Source organism: Lissotriton vulgaris, chromosome 7 (assembly GCF_964263255.1).
Source record: "Lissotriton vulgaris chromosome 7, aLisVul1.2, whole genome shotgun sequence".
Classification (NCBI taxonomy): Eukaryota; Metazoa; Chordata; class Amphibia; order Caudata; family Salamandridae; genus Lissotriton; species Lissotriton vulgaris.
In genome coordinates this window covers 122,313,634-122,340,169 of record NC_141695.1, presented here as the reverse complement: position 1 = coordinate 122,340,169, position 26,536 = coordinate 122,313,634, and positions in this window count along the sequence as shown.

Here is a 26,536-nt window from a genome sequence, read left to right as displayed (position 1 = left end):
GCGGTATGCTGCCACCACCGCGCTTGTGCTACTTAACTCCTGGCGAAGATGGTAGCCTTCCATCACTATGAGGCTAGTGCTTTGGGAGCTCCTCCCGGTCCAACAAGACTGCAACCCATGAGACAGGCCTACGTCATGGCACAGGCATGATCCGTGTTTGCTTATGACAACAAACGTCAGTATTAGAGATCCAGACAGCAGTACACTCAGGGCAGGGGTACGCATTCATTACCATGAAGAAGAAGTTTGAGTCTCTACAGTAGGGAACAGAAGGATGATGATAGTTTTCATAAATAGAGTGTTATTTCATATTTTGTCTATTTTTTTCCTATGTTGGGGGTGTTGGGTGTGGAGTGAGGGCTTTCACTTGTTAGATGATTGGATGGAGTACACAGAATTTAAACCTATCTAATGTATGGGATTATCTGTTGTTGCGGAGGCCGCCTTCGTGGTATGGATTATACTTGTATCACATTGTTTGTGACTTTAAATGTCTTTGAGTTTTTCTCTCCTAAGCACAGGAAAGATCTGTAGCAAGTGCAGTAGAAACATGAGTAGAGATGCACTGAGCGAGCCGTCCATTTCTGCTCACCAGAAAATGAGGAACTACATTTTTCCTTCCAAAGATCACATGCCCTGTGCTCATATTTTGCATGACAGGGAAAATACCACTAATACCTACTCATGCATGAGGCTGTGGGGTGTTCTGTTGCTCCTCTGGTAGGTAAGTCTCGGTACCTACATGGTAAGGCACGGTTCAGATAGACTTAAAATGTGTGGATTATGGCACTCTCAGCAGGCAACATATTTCAGCGCCATCTCTAGTATACTGAGCATCAATGTTTCCCTGAGCAGTTGGCTGATTTGTGCACATGGAGCACATTGATTTTAGCAGCACTTCAATATATTTAACCAGCCTGTGGAAGCATTGTTTTTGGAAGTCCTCACACACAAGCTGCACCACAGTGAACTGTTGTTCTTTAAAGTAGGCTGGATGCACATCTGAATGAATGAGTGAAGGCCGGGAGGGATGGTGGAGAAGTGTGGCTCAGTGGTTAGAGGCGGCAGACCCGGAGGCTGAGATCGGCCCGGGACCGGGGTTCAATTCCCAACGCGGCAGGGTCTTGGGTCAATGTCCGCGGACTCGATAATTCTCGCCACGGCGCCTACTCTAACCTTGGGCTCCACTCTGAAACTCTGGACAATAGCTTGCTTAATCTTCACAACGGCCCCTTCAACGCCGGGGATGCCGGTCTCACCTTGGGGGTGCCCAGGAGGGACCATCTCACAGGGAAATCCAGGACGGGTTCCTCAGCAGTATACAGCGCCAGGACACCCCGGTGTGGGTAGCTGTGCGCTTTACAAGTATACCACATTTACATGGTGACGTTTTAGTTGTCAATTTGGCCTTCTTATTAAGTGCTGCATTAAATTTTGTTTTTATGTGGCCAGAGACGGACACCACCCCGCCCAATAAAGTCCATTTTGGCAGAGCGTTCAATCAACACATTTGCCCTAATTTACTACAAAATGATACAGCGCGGCGGCGCTAGCCATTTTGCTGAGCCAAACTGCTCATTTTAAAAGCCGAGGGATGCGTCGTATTAACAACAATATGATGCATTAATGTGCTTTCCCCAGATCTTTCTCTCAATTGGCTGCCTTGCGCCAGCGCAGGCATGCTTGCATCATGGCGCAAGGGTGCCTACATTGTGGGGATGATTGTTCTGTGCATTATTGTGATTAAATTTTTCTCTTTTTTTATGAGTGCGGCAGAAATCAGCACGCATATAAAGAGGTAAAAACGAGAAGAAATAAAAGTATTTCTCCTCATTGCAACACTTCTATGCCTCCCGATGGAGGAGTAGGATTCTGACGCATTGCCAGCTTTACAAAACATTACCAGGCACCCACAGCACCTGAACAGAGCCACTCCCAGGGCTTGGCAGTCACAAAAAGTGGAGGGCTTCCAGCATCTCTCAGCCCAGTATCTGTGTGTTGTCTTCAGCCGGCAGGAGACACCTCAGGCTCCAGTAATTCAGGGTCTCTGTTACAATACACCCTCAGTCTTGAAGGCCCCAGGTGAGTTTTCTTTTCTACATCGACAAGGATTGGGGTCGCCCGATTCCGTGGTACCCTGCAGCCCCTCTACCCAGCCCTGCAATCACCGGCAGCATTTTCTTCTTTTGAACGAGGTCATGTCATCAGCCTCACACTGCTCGTCACTCCTAGTCATAATATGCCTACTAAGATTAAATTCCACCTCTGGCAGAAAATTGATAAGATTAAACTAAACAATATTCTTTTGAAGTCTCAACTTACATTTGGATTTAACATCGACACAGATACTACAAATTTTGAATACTGGATTGACTCTGCAGTCTCCCAGCTAGCCCTTGTCTTGTAAAGACGATTAAAAATCACAGAAGGAAGCCATCTGCTTCATGGTATTCACAAGATCTAAAATTACTAAAACACAAGTGTAGACGTCAAGAATAAAAATGGAGAATAAACTAGTGTCCGGATTAAAAAAAAAAATACAAACAACTTATCTGCAATTACAAGTTTTTAATCTTGACTATAGTGGATAAAATGAATATCACAAAAACAGTTCTAAAGAATTATTTAAAACAGTGACATCGTTGGCCAACTGTAGCACCAACAACTCCATAGAACCAGATCAAAATCTTTGTAATAAATTTGCTGATTTCTTCCAATCAAAGGTTAATTTGATTTTTTAAGAATTTACCTCCAATCTTAACGACAACCCCATTGAGTCTATGAATGATTGATCAATAGTAAAATCCAATGTTTTTACTGCTTTTAACTCTCTCACTGGTGAAAAGGTTGCTAAACTTATCGAGGGCACCAAATTTTGTGCCCTCAATGAACACATGCCCTCTTAGTGTTCTTTACAGCATCTGAAGTACTGTATCAGTACATCTTTTAAAACTTCTCAACAAGATTGTGATTTCAGGACACTTTCCTTTAGATTGGAAGATGGCATAAGTACTTCCCTTGCTCAAAAGGGATCACTGACAAAATATAGAATACAAAAATATAGAATACTAAAAATATCAAAGTAAAAATATAGAAAGCAAAAATATCGAAGTCCTATCTACAAACAGGTAAGTACAAAAATATCGAAGAAAATAAATATAGGGGTCAATTAGGATGGCGGTCGGACGAAGTCCGTCCGCCATCCTGTCGGGGGACGGGACCATCCACCACAGGGGCGGAGGTGCCGTGCCTCAAATTAGGATACACCCGCCACAGTGGCGGGTGCATCCCGCATTTTTAACATTGCGGGCGGGCGGTGCTGAAAGCACCGCCTGCCGCAATGCTAAAAATGCATGTTGTGCATTTCAAAGCACAACATGACAGGCCTGCCATGTTGTATTTTGAAACGCAGGGGGGTACCATAGGTACCCCCCATGTGCACCCCCACTCCCCTCCCCCCTTCACCCTGGGGGCCCGCGAAGGGCCCCCGAAGCAAAGACCGTATGCCTTTTCGTGGCGGCATTGCCGCCACGGAAAGGCATTGCCCACAACACATCCTAATATGGCTGGTGGTGTCTGATAGACACCACCATCATATTAGACCTTTTCCGCCGCGGTCGCAAGGCGACCGCGGTGGCAAAGCGGCCGCCGGTCTTCTCGTCCGCCGCGGCCCCCCCGCCATTGTAATATAGCGGGGGGGGAAATAGGTAGCGGACGGGCAAGGATGGCGGGCGGATCGCCACTGCCTGCATGCGAGCCGTCGGCCATCCTAATTGGCCCCTAAGTTAGTCAAAATATCGAATTTTAAAAAATGTCTTAAAAGTAATTTAAAATTTATGAAATAATAACTATAATTAACTAAAGCATACTTAAAAATACTTAATTAACTTTAAAAGTATTAAATAATTAATTTAAGTAAAAAAATAAACATACAATTAAATTTTTTAACACATATATATATATATTAACATAATATTAATTAATAATATACAATACTTTTACTGTAGGATAGCGGGAGGGTAAAATGTACTATTACCACTCCTGCAACAGTAGGGTAAACGTTAGATAGCGTAGGGGTAAAAATTACTATTCCCACTCCAGTGAGTGCAACAGTAGGGAAAGCGTTGGTTAGCGTAGGGGTAAAAATTACTATTCCCACTCCAGTGAGTGCAACAGTAGGGAAAGCGTTGGATAGCGTAGGGGTAAAAATGACTATTCCGACTCCAGAGAGAGCAACAGTAGGGAAAGCATTGGATAGCGTAAAGGTAAAAATTACTATTCCCACTCCAGAAAGTGCAACAGTAGTAAAAGCGTTGGATAACCAGAGAGTAAAAATGACTATTCCCACTCCAGAGAGTGCAACAGTAGGGAAAGCGTTGGATAGCCTAGGGGTAAACATTACTATTCCCACTCCAGAGGGTGCAACAGTAGGAAAAGTGTTGGATAGCGTAGGGGTAAATATTACTATTCCCACTCCAGTGAGTGCAACAGTAGGGAAAGTGTTGGATAGCGGAGGGGTACAAATTACTATTACCACTCCAGAGAGTGCTACAGTAGGGAAAGCGTTGGATAGCATAGGGGTAAAAATGACTATTCCCTCTCCAGTGACTGCAACAGTAGGGAAAGTAAATACTTCATATATTAATAAAAATAAATTAAATATTAATACCAATAAATAATTAATTAAAAGTAATTATCAATGTAATATAATATAAGAATGAATCAATTAAAAATGCAAATAAAAATTAATTATTAAAATTCATTACCTATTAATACAAATTAATTACCAATTAACAATTAATTATTAGCAAATAAAAATTAATTAACAATTAATTCAGAATAAATACCAATAAATAAATTAAAATATTTAATTAATTACAAATAAATTTCTTCCCACCCTATTCCCCTATAAACCCACAACCCGCTATGGGAAATACATTAATAAAATTAACCTAATTATCAATTAATCACTTAATAAAAATTAATTACCAATTAAAATTTAATTAATAACCAATTAAAAAATAATTCAAAATTAATTCAAAATAAATACCAATAAATACATTTAAATATTTAATTAATTTTAATTAAATTACTTCCCACCCTATTCCCCTATAAACCCACAACACGCTACAGAATTAAATTACGCAAAAATTAAATAACATAGAATTCATTACTTAAAATAAATTATAAAATAAATATACACTTTTCACACATATACTAACATACAAAACACTTTTAAAAATTCGATATTATAAAAAATTCGATATATTTAATACCTATATTATATACTTCGATATTTTGACTTTCTATATTTATGAGAATCGATATTAAATTACTTACCTTAAATTCGATATTTTTGTTGACTATATTCTGTTCATTCGATATTTTGTCCATTCTATATTTTCACTTCGATATTAGTGCTATTCTATATTTTTGATTCGATATTTTGTCTGTATATCCTCAAAAAGCCCTCTCTTGACCCCCTAGACGTGAAAATGTATCAGTCCATCTCACGACTTCCTTTGCCTGTCAAGATTCTTGAGAAAGCCATAAATGCTGATCTCATAGTTTTGCTTGAACAACACGATCTCCTAGAGTGTTCCCAGTACAGTTGTACTGTCTCAGTCCTAATGGCTGCTACAGACGAAATCAGGTCCATCGTTGACAAGGGAGGTAAGGCAGCTCTGATTATTTTGGGTGTATTGTTGTATCTTGAGTCTTCCTTGTTGAGAAGAAGAATCTACGCGTGCAAATAAAAAGTAACTGAAAAGCAAAGGAGTACTGGACTGAAACAGAGAAAAGAAGTCAAAGCTTGCAGAAGAGTAAGAAGAAAAATGAAGTAAAAGATAGTTTTGAAGGTAATTGACTTTCTTTAAATGAGATTATACTAAAAGGTGTACCGTTGTCTGGCACAAAGGGAGTAACCCCATCAGTGACCTTGCCATCAGTCGCCCTAACACCCAGATGTGCCAGAACGGTGTTTTTCAATGGCATAAAATCTACAGAAATGCAGTGTGTATGGAATTGGAGGGGCAAGGAAAAGTCGAGCCTTGGGGGAGAGTGAAGGAATAATAACTGCTGCACTGTTGTTTATTTGTGACCGGGGGCAAAAAATAGGGCCTCACAGAGAAGTGCGCGCACATTATTAAGAATTGCAGCTCTGATGTTTATATGAGTTTGGGGGCAAAATCGGGCCTCAAAGAGATGTACATCCATTATACACGTAAACTGATTTATGGAGTGAGCAGTTAATCCTGGGGAGGAACACCTTTCTTTCTTTGAAAGGGGTTTAAAATTTGATGATTTGATTTGCTTTTGTTTCAGGGGCTGAAAACCGAGGCTCGTGTGAAGGGGAAAGGGTTGATGAATTGTAATCATCAGGAGGACGCTGTGGAAACAAATTTTGTGTCAAAAGTGAAGGTTGAGGAAAAGATGCGGCGGTAACAATCTGAAAGTTCAACATGGGATAAGATCTAAAGTTAATTTTGATGTTAAGACCGTTTGCTTTAACAAGGGAAGTAACGGTTACCGTGTCTGTTTTCGAAGTCTGCACGAGACAGGTTTTCCAACACTGTGTGTCATCTTCTGTGACGACTTTTCATCTGACAAGACGATTTGGCACATGTGCGTGCCGTGAACCACCCGACTCGAAGTTGTGTGCGTGCCTCAATTTTGAGTAAGGCTAAACAAGGCCTACTTCGTAATTCAAAGGTTTTACCGTGGGTGTGATCGGCGTGTCGTTTACGAGAAACAGGTACTGTTGACGTTTTATTCCTGCATATGTTGCCAACAGAATTATTGAGAGTTAAGCAAAGGAAAAAAGGAAGATTTAATGGCTAGATGCCTGGAAGAAAACTAATTTGAAGACTTTGTTGTTATGGAAGCCGTTTTGAGCACAGTGGTTAAAAAGGTTTGAAGAATGATAACTGGTTTCGGAGCCAAGCTGTAACAGGTATTGCTCAAAGGTCTCAGGAACAGAGGCTGGTCTGTGTACTCGGAGGATGCTGAATAAGGACAATGGTTGCAGTAACAAGACGTTGGGGCAAACGCGAGGGAAGCATGATGATGCGGTAAAAAAGCCAGTGTTGGAGAGACTTCGTTGGAGACACTTCTCGCAGAATTTGACCACATCAGAGTCTAGAATCCCTATCCCTATAGTGTCGTGTATGGGTGAAGTCAGAATGTTAGGACACTCTTTGGTTGGTGTTATGTATGAGGTGTCTGCAGTATGGTCTTGTCACTCAGTGTTAGTGAAGTTTGGTAGTGGGTGTTCCAAGAGCTGTTCTACAACAGGTGTTGTTTGTGAGTTGGTGTCAAGTTGTTAGACCACTCATTGGCTCGTGTATGAGGTGACGGTGTTGTATGTTGTCACTCTTTTGTTGCATATGTGGGGGCTATGCTGTATATGGTCACCCCTGGGTTGTGTTGTGTGGTTGAAGGTGATTAACTCACCAAGAGGTGTTCCATAACAAGTGTTGTGTGTGAGTTGTGTCAAGTTGTTAGGTAACTCATTGGCTTGTATATGCGGGGGCTATGCTGTATATGGTCACCCCTTGGTTTTGTTGTTTGATTGTAGGTGATTAACTCACCAAGAGCTGTTCCACAACAAGTGTTGTGTGTGAGTTGTGTCAAGTTGTTAGGCAACTCATTGGCTTGTGTATGTGGGGGCTATGCTGTATATGGTCACCCCTTGGTTGTGTTGTTTGGTTGTAGGTGATTAACTCAGCAAGAGCTGTTCCACAACAAGTGTTGTGTGTGAGTTGTGACTAGATGTTAGGCAACTCATGGGTGCTATGCTGTATATGGCAACCCTGTGAATGAGTGTTTCCCGACGCATGAATGAGTTATTTAAGTGCTCGTTCTTGGTCTGTGGTGTGCACGTTGTTTCCTGATATTTATGGTGTTAGACTTTGTTCCTGTGTGTCTTTCTTGTTATACTGGTCTGGCCAACTGGTATGATTTGTGGCATATGGACGTAGGATGTAGGATTGTTGTTTATGTTAGGAAGTAATGTGATGCTCTCTTCAGACTGTAGTGCGCGAGATGAGTTGAATTTATTGTATGCATTGTTTTAAATTTATTGACTAAATGTACTTGAGTGTTCTGTTTTAAATTCCATCCATTTTAATGCACAATGCAGTTGTTTCCCTAACGAAGGGAGTTATGTTGTATCTTGAGTCTTCCTGTAGCTCAGCTAGAATGTGTCTTATGTGGAATGTTGGAGGAATGGAATGTTAGAGGTTTGTGAATGTCAGTTGGGTGAGGGCTGAGCAGCAGGACAGCTGCTCCTGATGGGGTTATCTTTATATCTTAACAGTTTCTCTTAATAAAGTAACTTGAATAATCTAACATGAAGAATCCATCTTGCATCATGTATCAACCACCTTCAAAACCGTTAACCACTCGCTGCTATTCGACTGGTTGGGGTGAGTTGGCCTCACAGACTCAGCCCCCTCCCTTTTAAGCTCATTCTTAGCAGATAGAGAGCAAGTGGTATCCTTGGGTGATTTTACATCAGAACCCATCTCTCTTCCCTGTGGGGTCCCTTAGGGATCTACATTAAGCCCCACACTTTTCAACATTTATGTCACTCCATTGGGGAACCTGATCTGCTCTTGTGGTTTTTCTGTGATCTCCTATGCCGACAACACACAGATTGTAATTTCAGTCTGGTGTGATGTCGAAGAGGTGGCCAAACGGTTGTAATAACTGCTTGAAGCAAATTGTTGCATGGATGAGGGATAATTGCCTCAAATTAGACAACATTAAGGTATTTCTATTTGGCAAGGAAACGTCCTTTGGACTATCTCCTGGTGACCCCAAAACCTTAGCCCGCTTTCCTCGCCAGTAAAAAAAAAACTAAGAACCTAGGTGTCCTCTTCGATGGGAAATTCTCTTTCTCTGACCAAATCAATCAGACCACTCATCTTGTTTATTCTTGCTGAGAATTCTGAAAAAATAAATCCTTTAATCCTCCTTGAGCTCAACAAAACGGGTATTATTGTCTTAGTCATCTCTATGATTGACTATTGCAATTCTCTTAATGTTGGTATCCAGCAACGCCTCTTGAATAAACTCCAGACTCTCCAAAATGGGGCTGGCCGTCTGCTTATAAAAATCCCAAAATGTAGCTGATCTGCATTCAGTGGCTTCCACTTCACGAACGGGTCAACTTCAAGGCTTTGTGCTTGGCAGATACAGCCATTCACAATGCCAGCCCGAATACTTCAGAAAGATCTTTCATTGGTATGATCAATCATATGCATTGATCTACTGTGGCTAAAAAGGCAGCCCCCTCCCCCCAGAATCAAAAAGGCCAGTTGGGGTGGCAGACGTATTTCTTACTCTGCATGTACATTGTGAAATTCCTTGCCCTTTCAGCTCAGAGCTAAATCTAATGTAATAAAGCGATGTAGTCATACAAATTGAAATATGTGACATTTATTATGTGGCCCACTAGTAAAGATGAAAACACACATCCATCCATCACCAGATCCAATCGTGTGCATTCTACATGACATCCAACATGACAGCGCCCCCATTCCAATACTGACATATGCATGACATAGCTCCCATTCTAAAAATGACATCATACAACAAACCCATTATCTAACAACCATACCTCATGCCCCTATGTTTTATGTATACATCATAACAGAATAACAAAACAGAATAACAATAAAATGAATAGAAAAATTAAGCAAAATATAAACCATAAGATGAAAACACAAAATAGATACCTAAAGTTAATAAGTAAGGGTTCTAAAAAATGAAAGAGAAGAAAAAACATAATCTTCCAATTTCTTTGGTGGTCTTACAACACTTTTTTGAGAGGATGGCGCCCGGAGCTCGCAGAGAGAACAGCAAAGCGGTTAATGTGCAGCAGACCGGCTTTTGAAGAGAGCAGAACAAACACCGTACCTACCCACGGAAAGGAAAAAGGAGAGTAAGACAGCATTTCGTGATTGGAACGCACTCACCGCAGAAGCGCCGCGCAACCACCACCGCCTCCGTTCTAAGAAGGCGTACACGCAGCGAGGTAAGCCCGCCAGACAAGCAAACCCCCTCCAGTGAAAAGGAAGCGGCGCGCTTACCGGGAGATTCGGCACCGTCACAGACACAGGCACCGGAAGTGAGAGGAAGGAAGGCGCCATCACCGGAAGTCTTCCTCAACATCAACCCCAGGCGGAAGACCCGGACCGGACCGGAAGAGGAAGGGTGTCATCGACCAGCGCCGGAAGACTCTGCACGAGCAGGGGAAACTGAGGGGGGAAGCGCGCCGGCCCTCCCGAGAGGCGAAACAGCTGTGAAAGCAAGGTAGAAGCCGGATCGAGCGGCGCGGAGGCGGCGCAAAGCACGGCAGATGCCAGATCAAGTGGCGCGGGGCGCGGAGGCGACACAGAGCACGGCAGATGCCGGATCAAGTGACGTGGGGGCAGCGCGAAGGAGGCGCGAGCACAGCGCAACTGCACCAAGAGGCGTGGCACTCACAGCGGGGTCCGGAAACTCAACGAGGGGCACGCAGCCACACAGCAAACACTGCAAAGCAGCAGTAAGCAGCAGCAGTCAGCAGGCCAGGACGCAGGCAGCTGCAGCAAGCGAAGCAGTACTGCCGGCAGTGTGAGTGGCACAGAGCAACGTAAGGCAAACAGTGTAAGGGCATAAAAGAGACAGCGCGAGCATTGCGCATACTGCACCAAGAGGCGTGGCATTCACAGTAAGCAGCAAGCAGGCCAGGACGTAGGCAGCTGCAGCAAGCGAAGCCGGGCACCAAAAGAGTACGCCAAGGAGCACATGAAGTTAAGTAAGGGCGAGAACATAATAAAAAGTGTACAAGCAATGCAAGCTTGAGCCGTGAAGAGGTCAGAGGGGTCAGCGAGAGGCCGAAGACAACGCCACAGCAAGGGCAGGGCCAAGACCCGTAAAGGCACACAGAGCAGAGCAAATGCGTAGCACACATTAAGGGCAACGGGCAGGGCCAGATAAAAACAAACACAACATCCAGCCTACCCTCCTGAGCGCCAGACGTAAGCACGCAACACCAGCGCCCGGTTGGCAAAGCAGCAAGACAGAACGCGAACGAGACAAGGCACACGCTGGCAGGTCTTAAGGCAAAAACCAGAACAAGGCACATCCGGGAGCCGAGCAGATACAGACTGCAAGGCATTTCGGAGACAGCGTCAAAGGCGACAGAACTACCCAAGACAACCCTAGCGGAAGGGAGGCTAGGCAGCATCCTATCAAGGAGGGGCATTATAACAATGGCAGGCAACGAAGGGAAAGCAGCTGGTGATCAAAAAAAACCGAAGATAGACAACCAAGGGTCGCCTCTGAAAAACAACAAGAGCGAGACGGCCACCCTAGAAACGATCCTGCGGAGAGTAAATGAAGGGATCGAAGTGGGAAAAGATACAAAACTCAAGGTGGAGAACATGCAGCTCGAGATGGCAGCTATAAGAGCGGACCTCCACAAAGCTACTACAAGAATTGAAGTGACAGAAGGTAGAATATGTGCAGTGGAGGATGAAACAAGGGATAACACCAAAGCCATAGCCGACCTGCAGAAAACCACGAAAGCCATGCAAAAACAGCTAGCAGAGAAGGACGATAGAGCAAGAAGGGGCAACGTAAGGATCCTAGGAGTGCCGGAGTGGGCAGAAGACAAAGCGGGATCATGCGCAGTAATGCTAGAGGAGATGATCCCCAAACTCACCGGCATCACATTCGACAGAAGGTTCGAGGTGCAAAAGGCATACAGAATACCAGCAGGAAAGCCCACAACAGGAAAGGGGCCGAGAGCAATAATATGCAGCCCGCTTAGACTAAGCCAAACAGACGCCATCTTCGCCTTTGCTAGAAAAAACCAGAACCTGAAGTGGGAAGGCAGCAAGATTGTTTTAACCCAAGACTACTCCAAACCCACGGTAGAGTCAAGAAAAGGATTCCTGGCCCTCAGAGAAACACTACGCAGAAGAGGAGCCACCTTCAGCTTCGTCGGTTCTGCCAGATTCAAAGTAACGGACAAGTGGAAGACAATGATTTTTGAATGCCCGGAGGAACTAAGGAGATACCTGCAAGGCCCACCCGTGGAAGAGATGGAGGATAACAGAAGCCCAGGAGCAGCGAAAAGAAGCGCCTCACCGGATGAGAATGGACAATCTGAATAAGGGAACGCTATAAACGCCGAAGGAAAAAGAAAAGGAATAAAACCACGAATGGCACAAGGAAACATATCTACCTCATTAAACCCACAACGGGAAATATCTACCTCATTAAACCCACAACGGGAAATAAAAAGTACTATAATTAGAACGAAGAGCGGCAGCTAGTACATCAAACCCAAGGTCAACCATGGCACTATCTAAACGAGACAATCAAGCCGCAGCAGAGCAGGGTGCCGGGCTCTGTCCTTGGTACCATTTCCACCTCAGTCAAGCTACATCAAGGAAGAAAACCGACACTACCTCAGGGAAAAGACGCGGAGCAAAGGAACTTTGTCGTCGCACACCCACTCAGCAAGTAAGGGAGGGGGGGAGGGACAATCGGGGGAGAGGGGGCGAAAGAACTGGGGGGAGCGGGGAGCACTTACATGGGCCTACTCACTATCATCTGTCCTCTTTATACTCTATCTTTCTATCTTTCTATCTTTCTCTTTACACTTACACGGGGGAGAAGTACACGCAGGAGAAGGGGGATGGTCCCATACACAACCCGAAGACCGAAAAGACGCAGAGAAAGGCCACTGCAAATGCAGAAACCAGAGCATTGTAAATGACAAACAACAACAAGAGTAGCATTGCGTCTGACATTAAGATAGTGTCCCTAAACGTCAAGGGTCTGAATAGCCCGGTGAAAAGGAGGAAAGTACTCGAACACCTTAGGAAACTTAAGAGCGACATATATATACTCCAAGAAACAAGATTACAAGCAGAAGACATTAGCCGCATAGGGGCCAATTGGATAGGTGAGGTGCAGGGCTCACCAGCACAGAATAAGAAGAATGGGGTAGTAACAATTATAAGCAAACACTCCAAAATAGAAGTGGTAGACTCTCAAGCAGACACGCAAGGGAGAATGCTTACGACGACACTCAGAAGGGCGGGGGAGACATTCCATGTAGCTAACATATATGGACCCAACAGTGAAGACAGATCATTTTGGGAGGGGGTGGGCGCACAACTGTACTCACTACCTCTAGGAGACCTGCTGATCGTCGCGGAGGATATGAACCAAGTCCTAGACCCAGCAATTGATAAGCATCCATACAGACCAAACCAATCAACAAACAATCCCCACATCCTTAAGAATCTCTGCTCCAAACTAAGTCTAAGAGACCCTTGGCGCATAAGCAACCCAGATGCCAGGGAGTACACTTTCTACTCCAACCCACACAACTCATATAGCCGAATCGATTACATTCTGATGTCAGAAACACATACTCACCTCATAGACCACACGGAAATAGGACCCAGAACTATATCAGACCACTCACACATAAGCCTAACACTATCGGGCAAACACAACGACGAGCCGACCCGCAGATGGCGATTCGATGACAGTCTGCTCCAAAACGCCCCAGCGAGAGCCAAGATAGAGGAGGCAATAAAAGAATACCTACTACTGAACGATAAACCAAACACAAACAGGGAAGTCCTATGGGACGCCCTGAAGGCCACCATCCGGGGAACAGTCATGACAGTCAAGGGAAGGATGAACAAAGACAGGAACAAGAAAATTGCAGACCTAGAGAAGGAAATTAAAAAACTTGAGAACAGCCACATAGCCAGAATAGAGGACAGGAACACACTCACAAACCTAACTAAATTAAAATACGAACTGAACAGAATACTGAGCGAGAGGGCGGGCACTTGGATCAACAAATATAAATCTATTAATCTATGTACCGCAAACAAAGCGGGCAAAAACCTAGCGTCCTACCTGAGAGGAAAGCAGAGACACCACACGATAGGAGCCATCAAAGACAAACACGGCATATCCCAGACCTCAAACAAAGACATCCTAGAAGTCTTCAGGGACTTCTACGAGGGACTGTACACAAAAGATGATACACTGCAGGATGATGGGGGGAAAGAGTTACTAGCGAACATAGCCACACCCACACTGTCGAACCAAGAACGAGACATCCTGGAAATGACCATAACGGGGGATGAGATAGAGAGAGCCACGCAAAGCCTCAAAGATAACAAGGCACCGGGGCCAGACGGTTTCACAGCTGGCTTCTATAAGCAGTACCTGAACATACTCAAACCCACAATGAAGGAGGTATTCACAGCATGCGCCCAGAGCGGGCACATGACACCCTCAATGGCGGAGGCAAATATAATAGTGATACCCAAGGAAGGGAAAGACACAACAGAGGCGAAGAACTTTAGACCGATCTCCCTCATCAATGTAGACTGCAAGATCTACGCAAAAATACTAGCCAATAGACTCAACGCATACCTTCCGAAACTCATACACAACCCGCAAGTAGGCTATCTTAAAAACCGCATGTCACATGACAACACGAGACTTCTATGCCACGTAATTAACCACTCCTCCCGTAGCGACAACGCGGCAGTCATGATAGCCCTAGATGCTGAGAAAGCCTTTGATAGAGTCTCATGGCCCTTCTTGGATCAGTGTATGGGGAAATTCAGGCTAGGTCCAAACTATAGGAAGATGGTGATGGCCTTATATGAGAACCCCAAAGCAAGGGTGGTGATCAACGGAGGCACATCAAACATACTCAACCTGGGAAGGGGAACCAGACAAGGATGCCCCCTGTCACCAGCCCTATTCCTGCTAGCCATAGAACCGCTCCTCACGATGATCAGAACCAATGTGGACATTGTAGGGATACCAATAGGGGGAGAGACTTTCAAGCTAGCGGCGTACGCAGATGACGTACTAATAGTCACGGAAGACCCAGAGAGATCCATAAAAGCACTGACTGACACCATTGACAACTACGCCAAGGTCTCTGGGTACAAACTTAACAGAGACAAATCTGAATGCAAACCTTTAAACATCCACGCAACAAGAACAGTATTAGGAACATCAGGACTAACATGGCAACCAAAACCTATAAAATATCTGGGTATCCTCTTCGAGAGGGACCTAAGAATGACACTGGAACACAACGAGCACGCAACGATACAGAAAATCAAGGACAAAGTAGAAGGGTGGTCCCCCAAGTTCACAACATGGTGGGGAAGGATAGAAGCAATTAAAATGATGCTCTCACCGATGGTCAACTATATGCTAACAATGCTCCCACTGACTAACACAGAGAGCTTCCACAAGACACTTGACAAGATACTAAACAGCTTCCTTTGGAGGGGGAAGAAACCAAGAATAAGCCTACACAAGCTAAGGCTATCTAAAGAACAGGGCGGCCTGAACATAACGAATTTCAAGCGATTCCAGACGGCATGCATAGCTAGACAGGGACTACATTGGCTAGACCCAAGACAGGAATACACCCCAGCATGGCTATCTTTTGAGCGCGGTCTACTAAAAGGCATGAACCCTATAACCCTCCTGACAGCCACACGACACCCAGCAGTGAGGGAGAACCCCGTCCTCAAGAACACAAAGACAGCTCTACTGAGCGTCGACAAAACACTGTCAACAAGCATCAGGGGAGGCCAATTTGAATCCCTCTGGCACAACCCCACCTTAAAATACAGAGATACGGTTCTAGACATGCCTGTGTGGTACGGACAGGGCATATCCACAGCCCATGACCTTCAAAGACAAGGCGAGAACACAACGTTTGACACACTCAAGGAAGCGCACAACCTACAAAACATAGAACTATACAACTTCCTGAAAATAAAAGTAGCAATTAGGAAGGCTAATCTCACAAGCCAGACACCTTCGCTCTTACAGCTTGCAGCCAATCTCAACAAAATAGGACACCAAATAGCACACCTCTACAGAGCCCTACGCCCCAAATACACCAAACTCAATGACAAGGTCATAAACTTCTGGGGGACTGTAGCAGGGAAGGAACTAAGCGAAACAGAAAAGGCCGAATTGTGGAGATCGACCACTAGGAAAAAGATAACTGCTTCACTAAATCAGACCAAATACTGGTTAGTACACAAGGCATACTGGACACCGGCCCGCCTATCCACCCTGGGGATCCGGGAGGCCGACACATGCTGGAACTGTACCAAAGGTAGGGGGGATTTAGAGCATCTCGTACTCAGCTGTCCTCAGATCAAAGATTTCTGGAAAAGAACGGGGAAGCTTATCAATGACATCACTGGTGTAGCCATACACATAGATTTTCCAAGTCTAGTCCTGGGCTTTGCATCCCCGTCCATCACAACAACAGAAGACCGCGACCTCATTGACCTACTGTTGACGGCTGCAGTCAAAATAATCCTAAGCAACTGGAAAGACACCACAAAAGCTACACCACAGGCGTGGCTCAACTGGGTCACTTTCCTAAGAGGGGCAGATAACATTACAGCGAAATATACACCGAAAACACACAGGCAATCAAACATGTGGAGGCCCTTAGACCTCTACCTTTCATCACATAAACCCCCCTAGGCGCAGACACCAGGCACTAGACAGCCACCGAGGGACACACCATAGGGACCGACACTCCAACAAAAGAAACTTGCTAGGAAGAACACTCTCCTATCTCCTACCTCTATCACTCTCTATCCTCTCTATCGTCCGGGGTGCTATACCCACGAGCCAGCTCAAAGGGGGGAAAGAAGACAACGCCAAGCAAGACTCGGATAACGGACTTCTTCTTCTTTTTTGGACTAGTAGAACTATCCGACCCCACGCACCATGGCAAGGAACGAACTATTGCAGGACAATATTACTATACCCCCCCCCCCCCCGGCGCCTTCTTTTTTTTTTCTCTTTTCTTTTTCTCCTCTTCTTTCCGCCACTCATGTATGCTCCATGTAAATATATATTTTTTTATATACAATAAAAAATTACAGAAATCAAAAAAAAAGACAATGCGTACCCACTCACCAACTCCAATAAATGTGGGTCTAGCTCTATGACACGCAGCATCATGATACAACTTCCCTTTAACTTGAGCTTTGCTCACATTATCTCTTGCTTTAGCTATTTCGTCCCTAAGAGCATCTTTTTTAATGGACCTCTCAAAACTGGGAGTTACACCTGTCGTGCATTGTCGTCCCCCCCATCAGAAAATAAGGCGACACTGAATGTGGAGTAATGTGATGACGATAAATCTTTTCCTTCAAAAAATGTAATACATCCAGCTTATTTTCCAGGACAGTTTGAATACCATCCTTAATAAATCTATTAGCCCTCTCAACTTGACCATTGGCTTTTGGAGAATATAGAGGTGCCTTCGCTGAATCAATGCGGTACAAAAGGGGGTGGTGATGCACGGAGCATCTGAATCAATCAAACACTCACACCCAGTCAAAAGATCTGGGTTTAATCCTTCACCGTTCTTTAGCCCACTCTGTCACCCCAGTTCAGACATGGCTATATGCAAATCAGCCTGACCCTGTGCCTCATGGGAACAGTCCAGCCCGAACTGCCAAGCCATGTCTTCCCTGGACCGGAAACAAGCTTCCGAGGACCGGTTTCTGGCATTCCAGCCGTCTTCAGCTCGGCTTGCTTGAATCCAGTGGCAAAGTGAGCAAGGGACTCACGTCTGAGCATACCCTGCCACACTTATGGCGGCCAAAAGCGCTACAAAAGGGGGTGGTGATGGACGGAGCATCTGAATCAATCAAACACTCACACCCAGTCAAAAGATCTGGATTTAATCCTTCACCGTTCTTTAGCCCACTCTGTCATCCCAGTTCGGACATGGCTATATGCAAATCAGCCTGACCCTGTGACTCATGGGAACAGTCCAGCCCGAACTGCCAAGCCATGTCTTCCCTGGACCGGAAACAAGCTTCCGAGGACCGGTTTCTGGCATCTTCAGCTCGGCTTGCTTGAATCCAGTGGCAAAGTGAGCAAGGGACTCACGTCTGAGCATACCCTGCCACACTTATGGCGGCCAAAAGCGGTACAAAAGGGGTGGTGATGGACGGAGCATCTGAATCAATCAAACACTCACACCCAGTCAAAAGTTCTAGATTTAATCCAACACCCCTGAATCAATGCCACATATTTTGAGAAACAACAACATCTTAGAGTATACAAAATATACCCCATTGACTGACATTAAGTACTTTGCAGAAGCCTTCCACTTGAAAAATACTCTCCCAAAATGTGATAACTTCTTCTGTATTATGATGTTCAACAAAAGTATGATATATTCACTTAGAAAAATTATCGAATACAAAGACGCGGCAGTCTTTGTACTCCACAGACGCTGCTGGCTGCCTGTGTGCACCAGAAAGGTTTTATTGTTTAATTTGTTATCGCTCGCCTTTTAAAACAATCCATTGTTTGCCGAAACTACCTACCTGTTGCTGCTTTCTTCCCTGCCTCGCCCCGGTCGACACGGTCTGTGCCGATTGATCGGAGGGCGTCCGGGAGTCAATCTTCCACTTCGTCCTATGCCAGGGTCAGCGCTCCAGTCTTCAGTGCCACCAACAGTATTTCAGGCACCTAGAGCTCGCACGCGCAGCGGACGCGGCAGTCTTTGTACTCCACAGACGCAGCTAGCTGCCTGTGTGCACCAGAAAGGTTTTAATGTTTAATTTGTTATCACTGGCTCTTTAAAACAACCCATTGTTTAACAAAACTACCTACCTGTTGCTGCTTTCTTCCCTCACTCGCCCCGGTCCGACACGGCCTGTGCCGATTGATCGGTGGGCACCCGGGAGTCAATCTTCCACTTCCACCTATGCAGGGGCCAGCGCTCCAGTCTTCAGCGCCACCAACAGTATTTCAGGCACCTAGAGCGTGCATGCGCAGCGGACACAGCAGTCTTTGTACTCCACAGACGCTGTTAGCTGCCTGTGTGCACCAGAAAGGTTTTAATGTTTAATTTGTTATTGCTCGCTTTTTAAACCAAACCATTGTTTGCCGAAACATTCCTACTTGTTGCTGCTTTCTTGCCTCCCTCGCCCCGGTCCGACACGGCCTATGCCGATTGATCGGAGGGCGTCCAGGAGTCAATCTTCCACTTCCGCCTATGCGGGGGTCAGCGCTCCAGTCTTCAACGCCACCAACAGTATTTTAGGCACCTGGAGCGCGCACGCGCAGTGGACGTGTGCAACGGGTGCGCCAGCGGCACCCCAAAGGCAAGCCCGTCTGCACCCGTCTGTGATCGGCCGGGGCCAAGGGCCTGTTATAATGCCCATTTTACATCCTACACAGCACTTGAGCTTCATAATTTACAGGGCAACTGGCCCATTAGCGCTAGCACCAGGGCATCTGCTAGGAAAGCAGGCATCCTGTCCCCCAGAGACTTGTCCCTTGGACTTCCCACCCGGCTCACCGGGCATGGTCCTCTCCTCACCAACATGGGCCCTCCAAAACTTACTAGCTGTAATCCCCCGGCAGCGGGTATTTAAGTAGGTGTCATCACCTGCTTAACCCCTTGGATGCTAATGACAAGGGTAACTCGTCATGCCCCTCCCATTCATTTCAATGGAAATCGCATGATAAGGGCCTCAGCCCCTTAGCAGCCAAGTGGTTAAATACGCACTCTATAGTGAAGCACCAACTCAAAATCTTCCAACTGCTCGATTCCGACAAACCTGACATTCTCCTCCTGTCGGTAACTTGGCTATCGGCTGAATCCACCCCCGACATCCTCGCAGCAGTACCTACAGGCTACTACATACTCCAGGCCAACAGGATGTCGGGCAAGCCGGGGGCAAGGTGGCAGCCAATATTCAGCAGAAACACAAATTCACTGCCCTCGAGATTAGTGGTATACCTCGGGTTGATAGCGTCATCCTAAAACTTGAATCCTCCAAGTCCCCCTTTATATGTGCCCTTTTCTACCCACCCCCTGACCATATGCCCTCCTTTCCTCAATTATTAGGTAAATATTTTCCCAGCTAGTTATCAACCACACCAGGATTATCATCTTTGAAGATTTCAACTACTGGCCTTCTGATATTCACGAGAGTGCCAGCTCCGTTGAGTTCACGGACCTCCTATCAGGCATGAACTGTACCCAACATGTGCACAAGGCCACCCACGCTAAAGGGTACATTTTGGATCAAGTTTGGACCTCCAATTTAGATATTACACCTCCTTCAGTTTCCCCGTGCACATGGTCTGACCACCATCTTATTACATTCAGTATGGCCTACATCCCTCTCATTAAACCGCCCTTGGCAGGTAATTTCCTGGCCAGAAACTGGAAATGGGCCAATATGAGTGATTTTTTCTCATTTCTAACAGCTACCTCTCCCACCGAACAAGGCTCCATCCGCCTTCAGGCTTCTAACCTCGATCAATGGCTGGAATCAGCCAGTATTAAGGTTGCCCCCTTTAAAAGAATCAACCTCAAACACCCCCACAATGCCCAAAGTTAGTTCTCTGATGACATGAAAAGGAAAAAACTGGCACTCAGACAAGCAGAGCGCTGATGACGGCGAGCTTATGCACCTGAGGAGAGAATGGTCTATTCTCCAGACTAAGACAACCTATTTCTATTCGAAAATTACGAACTCAGCTTCGAAAACTAAAGAAATTTTCGCAATAGTTGACGAGCTTGCGCAACCCGACAGGGTGATAGCTAAATCTGCCCCTTCAAAAATATTATGTGATTCCCTGAACTCGTTCTTCATTGACAAAATCACTTCTATCAAAAACAATATTCCCACCCCACTTCCCATACAACTCTCCCTATCACATGTAAAAACCCCTTCATGCTCGACCAAATTCCCCTGATCTCCAGAGAAGAGTTTCTGGCTCTTCTAAAAAAGGTGGGATCTGGCTCCCCCAATGATTGTTGCCCCCCCCACATTTTGCAAGAGGCCTTCATTATCTGCCCTGATCCGCCACTCTCACTTCTTAATAACTCCCTCAAACTAGGTATCGTTCCCGATACCTTTAAAAAAGCTGTGATTGTCCTGATTCTGAAGAAACCCAATGCCGATCCGTCTGTGTTGAGCAACGTTTGCCCAATCTCCCTGCTCCCCTACCTTAGCAAAATACTTGAGTCCCACGTTACGAACTGCCTCAGCTCATTCATTGAGCACTCTCAGTTTCTCGACCCCTGGCAGGCGGGATTTAGACCAGCTCACTCCACAGAGTCAGTGATCCTGGCAGTCATGGACGAGCTTAGGAGAGGAGCTGACAAAAACACCACCCAGGCCCTGGTGCTTCTGGATTTGTCAGCTGCTTTTGACACAGTCGATCATGATCAGGGTCTGGCCCTCAGATGGATGTCCTCCTTTCTACATAAGCGATCCCAGGCAGTCGGTCTGGCTAATTTGTCGGCCAATAAAACCAGGCTGACCTGTGGGGTTCCCCAAGGCTCCTCTTTATCGCCCCTTTTGTTTAATTTATACATGCAACCCCTGATTGTGTCTTTACATAACAGCCCAGCCATGACCTTCAATTACGCCGACGACCTCCAACTGGTGTTCGACATTGACTCCTCCAACACATCAGTAGGCATGGGCGAATTTTGCGAGTTCGCAATATGCGAATTTGCGAATTCGCAATCCACAAAATTCGCGAATTTGGGTGAATTTGCGGATTTTTGTTTTTTGGCGTGTTCACGGGGCGATTTGCGTGTTGGCGGGGCGCTTTGCGTGTTCGCGGGGTTTTTTTTTTTGCGAGACCTCTCGTTGTTGTGCCCTTCTGCCCTATGCCCCACTCGTTTTTGTGCCATTCTGCCCTCTGCCCCACTCGTTTTTGTGCCCTTCTGCCCTCTGCCCCACTTGTTTTTGTGCCATTCTGCCCTTTGCCCACTCGTTATTGTGCCCTTCTGCCCTCTGCCACACTCGTCATTGTGCCCTTCTGCCCTCTGCCCCTCTCCTGATTTATTTTAGAATGGCGCCGGCAAGCTTCCAGCGCCATTCTAAAATAGTTACTAAGTTAGCTTCATCAGGAAGCACTAATAGATAAAATAAAGCAGGTGCTCGAATTCAGTTAAACTCGAGCACCTGCTTCAATTAGTGCTTCCTGTTGAAGCTAACTAAGTAACTATATTAGAATGGCGCTGGCAGCTTGCCGGCGCCATTCTAAAATAGTTACAAGCTTGAACTTTTGCCCCCCGGATCCTTTCCACTCGCGGATTCGCAGATTTTCAGCAAATTCGCGGAGTTCGCGGATCGCGAATTTGCCGAAAATCCGCAAAATCCGCGAGCGGAACGGATTTTGCGCCCATGCTTACACATCAGTCACCAATTTTCAATCCACCATGACCTCCATTAGCGAATGGATGTATACCAACCAATTAAAGCTTAATCTGACAAAACGGAGCTTATCTTGACTGGAGAGGCCACTAACCCCTGGAACTCCAGTTTTTGGCCTCCACATCTGGGCAGCCCCCACCTCCCCCCACCCAGTGGATACTGTAAAAAGCCTTGGGGTCATCATCTGTAACGACCTGTCCTTGAAACCACAAATCAATGCAGTGGTATCTTCCTGTTTTTTCCATCTTCTCAGAATCCGGAAGATTTGCGGATTTCTGAACACTGAGGCCCTCACTCTTGTCATCTTGGCTCTGGTCACCTCTCGCATCAACTATGCGAACTCACTCTATGTTAGCTTTCCAACATACTAGCTTCGCCACTTAAAGCTAGTACAAAACCAAGCAGCTAGGCTCATTTTCCGTCAACCTAGGCATCAACATGTCAGCCCCCTGATAAAGCGCCTTCATTGGCTCCCGGTGGCTAAACGCTGTGTAGTCAAATTGGGCTGCACCATCTTCAAAGCCGAACTGGTCAGGACCCTGCTTTTATCCTTTCCATGATCCATTGCTATGTCCCCGCACGTGAACTTCGCTCCTCACACCTCAATCTGCTTATTATCTCTACCTTTAAATGTAAAAAACATGGTGATCTCAGATTTTCCTTTCTGGCCCCCCGTTTTTGGAATTCCCTCCCGACTGAGCTGAGATCTGTAACCTGTTACACCCAATTCCGAACTCTTCTCAAAATGTTTCTGTCCTCACAAGCTTACGAATAAAGCTCTTGCTATCCTTCTGCTGCTGTCCTCCCGCTCCTAGCACAATTAAACCGCTTGGTGTAAGCGCGCTTTACAAATAAAAAAATAAAAAAAGAAAACATTTTAAAATCTGTTTGTCTACCCAAACAATCATATGGTACTAAAAAAACAATAGATATTTTCTCCAAAGGTTTTTGTTGACCATCTTGCAAACTTAAAAGCTCAGATGAAACCTTCCAGTGTTTATTGGAGCAAATGCACACGTTGTACCTACTCAACACTTGCAGCCATTCCTGGCCCCCAATAATGTAGTTTAAGTATCTTCTTAGTACCACACATCCCTGGAAGTCCTGAATGAGCCAGAATGAGCAGTTTCCCCTTATACCAGCAGGAGGAACAAATAAATCCTGTCTCATCAAGATATTATTCTCGATAGTTAGCTCACTAGAAACGTGAGTGTAGCTCTGTGGACATGGATCAAGATTCCTACTAGGTGGCCGCCCATTTACAAGATGCTGTTTGACTTTGACTAATAACGCGTCCTTGGCAGCCATATCAAGTCATTCATTCCCCGAAATGATTGCATTATGTATCTAATACCTCTACCATGGCTACCACACATTACTGCTGATCAGTAATAGCCTCTTTAGCAATCTCCTTAGGCGGTAACCTAGATAAACAGCCAGTATGATATTCTCGCCACCAGAAAGATGCCTAATCTCAAAATGTAATTCTTGTTGCCTAGCAAAAAGTCTTATAAGTCTAGACGATGCATTACCCGACCTTACTCTATCCATCATGTACACTACATGTTTGGGGTCAGTAACTAATACAAATGGTCTTCCCACAAAAATTCTTAAGCTTTTTTATCGCCCAAACTCAAGCATGTGCTTCTTTTTCGATGGTACTATAATACTGATCAGTTTCTCTAATTGGTCTAGAAATAAACAAAATCATTCTTTCTTTACCACAAACCAATTAAGTAAAAAGTACCCCAAAGCCAATGGCGCTAGCATTAACTGCCACACTTGAATCACCATTGGGATCAAAAATGTTGACACCTGGAGCCTGCGCATGTTTTTGAGTTAATTTTCTGTAGTCCACACGAAGGATACTCCTTTTTTTAAACAGCTGTCTCAACGGTTCCACCACAAGGGCATATCCCTTTGCAAATCTTGCATAGTATTCCCCCAGGCCTAAAAAAGACCAAAGGGAATCCTTGTCCTAAGGCTTACTTGGATTGTCTAATACTCTAAACAAATAAGCTTTTGGAAAAAAACATGCACTAGTAATTGTGTGTCCCAAATAATCAATCTCTTTCACAAACAATCTGCCCTTGTCCTTACTTACAGTCATGCCTCTGGTTTCCAACACTCCAATGCACAACTCGAATAACTTATCATGTTCCTCACAAGTTTCAACCAAAGCAAAAAAAGTATGTCATCATGGAAGGATGGAAGGTTTGAATACCGTTTAATCCTTGAAACAAAGCTTCAATCAATTTTGGAAATACACTGGGCCCCGCTGAGGCCAGCCCAAACGGCATCCTCAGGAATCTCTAAACTCCAAATGGAGTAACAAAGGCTGTGAGATCCTTGGAGTCTTCATCCAGTACCTCCTGGTGATACGCTGACTTGAGGTCCAATACTGACAAATGTTTAGCATCCTTGACAGCTGCCAACAATTCCTGTATCCTTGGTAAAAGATAATAGTCAATGACAATATTCTTGTTTAAGGACCTCAAGTCCCCACATAACCTTAAATCCTTACTCTTTTTAAGAGAAGTAACAATAGACAAAACCGATTCAGAACGGTCTGCAGGTTCAATAATACCATCAGCGCATAAAGTATCAAGATAAGATGGAAGGAAAAATTTGAGCAGTAGTCAGTGATGTGACGCTCTTAAACCAAGACCTTTGGAAGGCAGTTTAAAGAATCATTGCGGCAAAAACCTGATACTCCAGCACCGAATACTCACTTCACGCCCTGAACAAACAGTGGCGAAGCTTACATCAACCCTCCAAGAACTTGCTTTCAGGGCAGAAGACCTTAACAATGGGCAAGGAGGAATAACCTTTGCTTTATGGGATTCCCAGAGGGTTGGGAGGAGTCAGCTCCAGAGAAGTTCCTTGATCATTGACTCAGATCCTTCATGCCACAGTGAGCCCTGTCCCCAGGTTTTTCAATTGAGAGGGTGCACATGGCCCTGGCTCCGGTCCTAAACCTCCCCTAGAGATCAGCCCCACCCAGTCATCACTCGAATTCTTAACAATTTAGACAAAAATGCAGTGCTGAAACAGACCTGAATAAGGGGCCGAATGTGGTATGAGTCCTGCTCCATAATGATTGTCCCTGACTACACTAATCTGGTCCAGCAACAAAGGAAAACCTTCCTAGCAGCTAAGAAATGACTTTGAGATCTTAATATAAGGTAGATGCTTCTATATCCGGCCAAACTCAAAGTCAAGTACCGATCCCAGACATACTTTTTGAATCGCTGGATGGAGTCTTCAAGTTGACGAAAGAGTCCATATCAAGCCACACACCCCACCAGAGATAGACTCTATGCCCTTGGTGGAGGAGAGGCAATGACACTCCACCGAGCAGCCTGGGAAGCACACATGTGGCAGGGATCAGTTTTGCTTGAACTGGAGATCCTCATAGAGTCAACCCTGTGGACAAAAAAATCAATGCGAAGAACAAGCAGACAAGATGATCATCAAAACAGCAGACATCTTGACCTCCGAATAGTCACTGTCACCCAAAAACCAGTCTGAAACTCTGATCTACATCACCGTTTGGAGATGACCATGGTGGTAGAGTACCCCCTACCAGAGATCTATACCCGACAGGGTTGGAGGGGACATGAATCCAGCCTGCTCCTCACTTTTTGCTTATCCTCTCCTTCTTTCTTCATCCGCGGTGGGGAAGAATGGTCCCTCGAGGGGGTGAGAGAGTTGACCACAAGACGGAGGCTTTTAAAAGAGCAACACTAGCACTCCAGAACAACCCGATTACTCAGAATAATCATTTTTCTTTCCAGAGGAAGACACTGTTGGGGGAATGGGATTTGATTGGGGTATGGTCACCTGGTGCCCTGTCGTTGCTGGCTCTCGGTCTATCCTGCTACAGGTACTTTAAGTTGCAGAAGTATGGAAAGGAGGGAGTTGGGTAAGTTAGTTTACTTGTTATTAGAGTCAGCATTTGATCATGCTCTAACATGCCAGGAGGATTCTACCCCTGGACACACTGCCCTCAGGCCGAATTGGTGACACAATACGACAGGGCCCACAAGCCCAGCTGCACATCAATTGCATACTTGAAAAAATTAAAAGAGGAGCTATCCTTAAACACACCAAAGACTAGCCGCTGATATACTGTTTTTACAGGAAACTCACTTGATGGGCAACAAGGCCCCCTGCCTCGCCCAATATGGCTTTGACCAGATAGTTCCCTTCAGATTCATGAGGGAGGCCTGGTGGAC